Source organism: Mercenaria mercenaria, chromosome 3, assembly GCF_021730395.1.
Source record: "Mercenaria mercenaria strain notata chromosome 3, MADL_Memer_1, whole genome shotgun sequence".
NCBI lineage: Eukaryota > Metazoa > Mollusca > Bivalvia > Venerida > Veneridae > Mercenaria > Mercenaria mercenaria.
In genome coordinates, this window is record NC_069363.1 from 87,350,745 (window position 1) to 87,358,170 (window position 7,426).

Genomic DNA, 7,426 nt, shown 5'->3' on the forward strand with positions numbered 1-7,426 from the left:
ACCGAACAAAATTAAGCACATAAAAAAACCTTTTAGATACGATTTTGTTTAATTTAATTCAACAGTTTTATCTTTAGTGCTGTAATCGCCTGTGTACATATTGAATAGTGACGTCATTATTATTTGACATTGTGTACAAGGGAGGCAATTATTTGGCTAAAAATTGAAGCATTTATATGCCATTATATGACATTCAAAATATTAGCGCGGTCACATGACCTGACAGTCACTTTCGCTTGGTCGCGTGTCAAAAGGTTGTTTCTGATAGTCAAAATATCTCTTTTCTTCGGGTAATGGGATTTTACCATTGTATACAAAAGTGAGGTATAATAAGATAATTTCGCATTGGGTGAGAGACTGCAACGACCAAAGTTGTTCAGGCGCTTATTGTTATTGGTATAAAGCGGACGCGATTCACCAAAGTTGTTCCTGAAGGCGCTTATTGTTATTGGTATAAAGCGGGCGCGATTCACCAAAGTTGTTCCTGAAGGCGCTTATTGTTATTGGTATAAAGCGGGCGCGATTCACCAAAGTTGTTCCTGAAGGCGCTTATTGTTATTGGTATAAAGCGGACGCGATTCACCAAAGTTGTTCCTGAAGGCGCTTATTGTTATTGGTATAAAGCAGACGCGATTCACCAAAGTTGTTCCTGAAGGCGCTTATTGTTATTGGTATAAAGCGGACGCGATTCACCAAAGTTGTTCCTGAAGGCGCTTATTGTTATTGGTATAAAGCAGACGCGATTCACCAAAGTTGTTCCTGAAGGCGCTAATTGTTATTGGTATAAAGCGGACGCGATTCACCAAAGATTCAAAGTATGGTCATTAAAACTTAAAGTATGTATTTTGATATTCTGTAAGTGTTAATAGTTCTTTAATTCTTATTATTATAGTACTACACCATTTAACTCATTTTGTTGATTTCATGAAGTCATTGTTTAGACCTAGGGGGGGGGGGGGGGGGGGGGGGGGTAGAATATATTTTTCTCCGAGCACGCGCTAGGGAAAAGCCTTGTCTAAAATAACATGCACTTAGGTGACGTCACACTGTCCTGTCAATCTTATGACGTCATAAGCTTTGTACTTATTTTATCACATTTTTGACTTTATGGGAGTGAAATAAAACCCATTATATAATTTTGGTACTATACTAGTGTAATAAAACTTCGAAATTGATGTCATTCTGAGAATAGGTCGGATTAACTTTGTCTAATATAATAGGTTAAGAAAGAAAGGTTTTCACGTTTCAGTAGGAACATAAGAGACCTTGGTCGAATTGACTTTGTCTATAATAAAAAGAAGGATAAAATAACTTGTGATAAAATAATAATAATGTTATGTCATTCCACATTGAAGTTATTAAACTCGTTTAACAAATTTTTTAAAGTGCTTGGCAGAGCCTCACATTTTATTATTTTATTCAACTTGTTCAATAAATTCAATATGAAAATACAGTCAGGTAATATTTCTATTTATTATATACCTATATAAATTCTATAAAAAGTCTGCTTGTATTTCACAATTAAATATGAACAGACAGACAAATATTCCGTATTGTACCTTTTGAATTCCCTATTGTACCTTCCGTATTGTATGCTGCCGGACTATTTTCATTAATATGCATTACCCGACATATTTCTATAAAAAGCGCACATAAAAACTTCACTATGTTCCATTTAATATCGATAAACATTGAAGATTTCGTTCAAGAACAAAGCAAGAATCACAATTGTAAAGGTATATAATAAAAGGGTCATTATAACAGTAGCTAGATCTGGGACTTTGTATTCGGCTCTCGTGGATTTTGCAAGGTCGGATCACACTCGGCGCTTGCACGCCTCGTGAGATCTGATCTGGCAAAATCCACTTGAACCGAATACTGCATCCCAGATCAAGCTACTGTTAAAATAACCCTATTATATGTTTTTGGTATAATAAATGTTCATCCGCGAGATTTCGCCTCGGTCTAGAGTCATATATCACCCTCCGAGGACTGGAAAATTTAATATAATATCTTAAGATATTTATAATAATCAATATATGTGAAGTTTTTAATTTCCGTTAAAGCTGTATAGAATGTTTACGCTATCTAAACTAGAAATATATCATTCATCACGATTTCAAGAACCAGTACATGTACATAGAAAAGAAGACATACATTTATATGAAATAAAAATGATAACAGCAATGTGTAGTTTATTATTAAATGTATCACTTATTGACTTTAACTAAACAGTACTATATAACTGGAGCAAATATACTCTTCAATACTAATACGTTTTGATATATGAAATAACAGTTACACATCTGTACATGTATAAAGAGTTTTCAGATATTTTTCTAATATTTATGATTCGTATTTAAAACAAATTTCATTATTAATGTGTATATGTATACTAATATGTGAAGGACTATTGTTTATATTAGACAAATGAGTATATAGTATTTTACATTACCTTATTGTTTATAATACTTCCAGATCCTGTGTTGGATTAAAGCAAGTAGTATCAGAAAGGTCTTACGGGAAACAGAATCGAACACTTGCCGTTAAACGTAAGATAGGAGACTATAATGTACAGATAAAGAATCGTTTGATTAACAGAGACGACAATGATGAATATGATTGTGAGATACGCAGTATCCATATGCTTCCTGATGGTAACGTTCTCCTTCTTGATGCCTATAACGGTAAACTGAAGAAAATTGACAGTTCGTACAAGGTCGTCAGTCACTGTCATTTTTCGAACGAGCTCTGTAGTTTGAGTGACGTGAGTTATATAGGTGACGGTAAAGCTGTTGTCTGTTTTACGATTGGTAGAATTCAGTATGTTAATGTATCGGGTAAGATGAAGGTTGAGAATGATGTACAGCTTGACCACTACTGTTACGCTCTGGCTTGTCATGGTGATACACTCTATGTCGGAGATGATGACGCGATATATATACCTATACCATACACTCTCAGGGGAAGCATCTTCTTTACAACCTAAAAAATACATTTTCGATTTTCCTCCGTATTGCTATCAGTGATGACGGTGAACGAATGTATATTACAACTGGTAATACACCACTTATAACAATAGATAACAAAGGAAACCATCTGTTTACTTTGAAGACTGTCATAGGGCATCCAAAACGAGATGTATGTGTTGTTGGGGACGGTACTGTACTTGTATTAGACATAGAAGGAAGCGTACATCAGGTTGATTATACCGGTAAACAAGTTCTTGGAACAATTGTTGTTGACTGGACATATGATATAGATATGATACGCAGGTTGTGCTTTGATAGACAACGATGTAGACTAATCTTAAAAAGCAACAGAGAAAACTGTATATCTGTCTTTAAGCTACAGCATCGCAAACGTGATACAGAAATGAATTAACGTATTGGATGCAAGAAAATGCTAAAAAAATATACATTAGTTTAAACTATAATTTAATACATTCATTGTGTTAAGAGTGAAGAACATACATGAGTTGAATACGGAATCCTCTTCGTGCCACTTAAATTCTCGCCTCGCCAACACGCTACAACGCGATAATTAACGCATTCTCGCCTTGTCCGAAAACATTATATACATGCGAGATTTAACAATCCTCGCGAGGTTAAAAGCGCGATTATTATCGTCTAAATTTTCGCTTGTCTTTCTTAAACCTCGCATCATGAAATTGAAATCAAATATACATTATTGCGAGAATTTGTAAAGTAAAACCTCGCATTGTCGCCCGGTGATAGGGATTATTTCTTACTATAGCACCGTTGGTGAAAATTTCTGCTACACCGTTGACAAAGGGAAACTAAGGAACCCTGTTAGAGTCCCATTGAATCCCGACAAAATATTGTCAAAAAAAAAAACGAGTATGAAAACAATTTTCTACACGCCGTCGGAAAAATTTGCTAAACTTTGCAATTTTTGCTTAAAATATTAGCCGTTAAATAAGACTTGTGCTTATGAAATATTTATTTTACGTAAATAACTGCAAATAAAACTTTTTTGTAGCTTAAATATCTACCAACATATCCATATAAGGTATGGGTAGGTACCCGGGATTGAGAGACTCGAAAAAACGGTCAAAACCTAACCTAGTGTCATTATTACAATACCGTACCTCCATGTATTACCTCCCATGACACAGATGGCCCTCACAAATACTTAAACATGATCTCACTCAATGGATCAAATTTGATTTCCTGCAAAAAAAAAAAAAAAAAAAAAATCGGAGACAAAAATATTTTTAATATTTATTAATTATTCAGGAATTCGAGTTTAATCTATTTCACCGACGGAACTGCCTTCACAAATAAAACATCTTACCCTAAACTAATATTTTTGGGTGTTAATGGTTGTTGGGGTGGGTATCTTTAAAAAAACTTTGAAAAATGCGAAAAAAAGTTTGGTGTAATAAAAAATAGTATTAGTAAGTGCTAGGCACAAACTTTAAAACAAATGAGTGATGAATAAATTTTGACCCTCAAGGAAGTGACCTTTACCTGATCAATACATACAAAAATCACTGGGAAAATCAAATTTTAGTCGGGTTTTATATTTTTCAAGTCCAGTGCTGCAGACATATTATTATAATTACAATATATAGAGAATATTAGGTTACTGTCTTTCTTAACTTAAGTTTATCCACCGAGTTGGAGAAAGGTTTATCCCCCTCGGCAAGCCTTCGGAGACGAGGTGGATAAACTTAAGTTAAGAAAGACAGTAACCTAATATTCTATTTATCCTGCAGTCAATAACATCTCTGTAATACTATAACATATATTTACTTTCAAAATGTCTTTTTTCTATACAAAAATAATCCAGATTTTCACTCACTTGTGAATTCCTACGCCCTTCAACCCCCTTGTCTGCTTGATCCAGTTACACAAGATTCCTTACAATAAAACATTATTTCATTGCCTTCTGAATTTCTGTGGATTATAAATCATCGGTGCTAACAGGGCATCCGCGTACGAAACAAGCAGAATGGTTTTCACTCGGATAAAATACAGCCGAAAACCACGCTTGAGATGAATTCAAATGCCCGCAGTCTTAAATTTACTTCATTTTCGTACAAGGCAATGTGAGATAATGAAATTCCTTCCACCATGAATGGTTTAGATCCAATAATTACAATAAACGACTGCTTAAATCTGGTTATTTGTGTAAATTTCTAACTAAAAAATGAGTGAACGCCAAATAAACAAAGTCAAGGACGATTCACTCAAACTTTAAAAACCATCATTAGGTTTACTAGGATAGAGTGAACCAATTTTAATTTTTTTTCACCGTGGCTGTCCTCATAAAATAATTAAATATTTGAGCTTTGAACTCTTAGCCCAGTTTACATTGCCTATAGCACATATACTTGAAGAAGTAGTTCGTCAGTCGCATTGACGGTATAAACCTGCATTGACTGAATAAACCTCAACTTTACACGGCAGGCAGATATTGGCCTGATAAATGCATAGTGGTAGGAAAAAATGTACATAAATGTCGTAGCTACAAAATAAGAACATAACACGAAATGATGTTACAGGAAATAAGTTAGCAGCCTAGCAGCGTGAAGTTGACGGTCTAGCAGCCCAGCGGCCTAGCAACGTGAAGTTAACATCCTAGTAGCCTAGCGGCCTAGCATCTTTAACATTATTTTTAAATGAGTAATCGTTCACACCAAGACTTCAATCCATTTTAGATCCAACCATCTAGCAATTTTGCAACCGAAAAAACGAGCAGCCTAGTAGCCTATCGGCCTAGCAGCCTACATATTATCTTGTTGAAGTCACTGCCGCTTCAGAGAGATGTATAGGCAAACTCGTGCAGTAACCCTTATCATGCTGGACACGATTGATTCTGTCTTTGCGACCAATGCAGATCATGATAAGCCTACACATCTATGCAGTCTGATCATGATCTGCACTATTCGCTATTCAGTCAATATCTTTTTGGTATGCACCTCTTTTTACAGTAAATTGAAAGATGGACAAGTTTATTATAGAAATTTAACAGGGTATGGTTTAACATCAGACTGCCTGGCTGTTATTTGTTTCGCAAAGCTTTGCACAAGTCAGCCTGTCCTTAAATGAGTAATCATATCCGATTTTAATGCAGCATAAACGTTTATCAAGTTATCAATCCATTTTAGATCCTAACACTCTGACAATTTGCTACCGAGATGATATAGTAGCCTAGCAGTCTAGCAGCCTGGCAGTCTAGCGGCCTAGCAGCTTATACATTATCTTGTCCACTTACTGAAGTCACTGGCGCATCAGAGTTGTATAAAAAACTTCCGGATTTAGATCAGACTGCACGGCTGTTATCTATGTTTCAAATCATAATTATTTAGAACATGTATAAGTTAGCTTTGTGAAACCAATTGATGATGGGCCGACCATTAGAACTTCTTTAAGGTTTTTTTTTTGTTTTGTTGTTTTTTTTTGTTTTTTTTTTTTGTTTTTTTTTTACATTTGATATTTTTCACTGTCAAAATACAAGATATATCTCACACTAATAATCCGATAATTCAAGGAAAAAAAATCATGTAATTAAAAGGGTTTATGTTTCTGAATTTCTTTACTTCACTTTACTTTCTTCTCCTTTGTTTATTTAATAAAGTGTTTACCTTATTTATAGGTACTGTTGCGAATTTCTGCAGGAGAGGGTTTGGACAGTTGGAGAGCGGGAACAGTGGGCGCTACAGGGCTGAATAGTGTGAATTCTAGATGATTTCAACACTGATAATATGGTTGTCGGTTACTCTGTTTTCTTGTTTGCAAGCTCATTTATAGTCGCCACTAGATATCCCTCCATAGGACTGTTCAAAATGTTACTGTGGGGGATAGTGCAAGACACAGAAGACGCTTCCATTCTAGAATTATCTTAGGCAAATTGCGTGTATTGAATTTATATAAATGCACAAATAACTCTATCTTGTCTGCGTAATCGAAATTCTAGACAAATCGAATACCTCTTATGAAAATATGACATGTATAATGTGTGGCACCGTTAATTGTTGCACCACCGATAAATGTTAGATCTTTTAAAAATGGCATACTGTACTGGAACTACATGTTTGCCTTTCAATGTTGCTTCACTAAACATACGTTATTGATTGGATATTTACAGGTTTGAGCCTCGACGCGGTATGCGCGACAGAACTGGAATTATTTATGTCTTTTTATATGGTGGTATATTTAGGACACTTTTTTTAGATTAAGTTATTTCGAGCACTCGACAAATTGTCATGCGATCAAAATAAGATGTGCACTCGAGATAAGATTTTGCGCGCCAGAAATATGATGCAATGTCGAACGTTCGAGATAATTATTTTCTGAAAACAAATGGGTCATGATGGTTCTAGATCAAACACCTGAGTTTCATCACTCAGACAAATATTACAGCACACACACATGTTCTAGCAAGTCACGACATCAGC

At 35.0% G+C, this 7,426-nt stretch overlaps 1 long non-coding RNA gene across 1 annotated transcript in view; it reads left to right on the forward strand.

Moving 5' to 3' along the window:
- The window catches only part of LOC128555765 (uncharacterized), a 33,761-nt gene extending 27,969 nt beyond the window's left edge, over positions 1-5,792 (forward strand). Inside the window, exon 3 of the long non-coding RNA XR_008370341.1 lies at positions 2,479-5,792. This is a non-coding gene — a long non-coding RNA (uncharacterized LOC128555765). The remainder of the gene's footprint in view (positions 1-2,478) is intronic.
- The last annotated feature ends 1,634 nt before the right edge of the window (positions 5,793-7,426 follow it).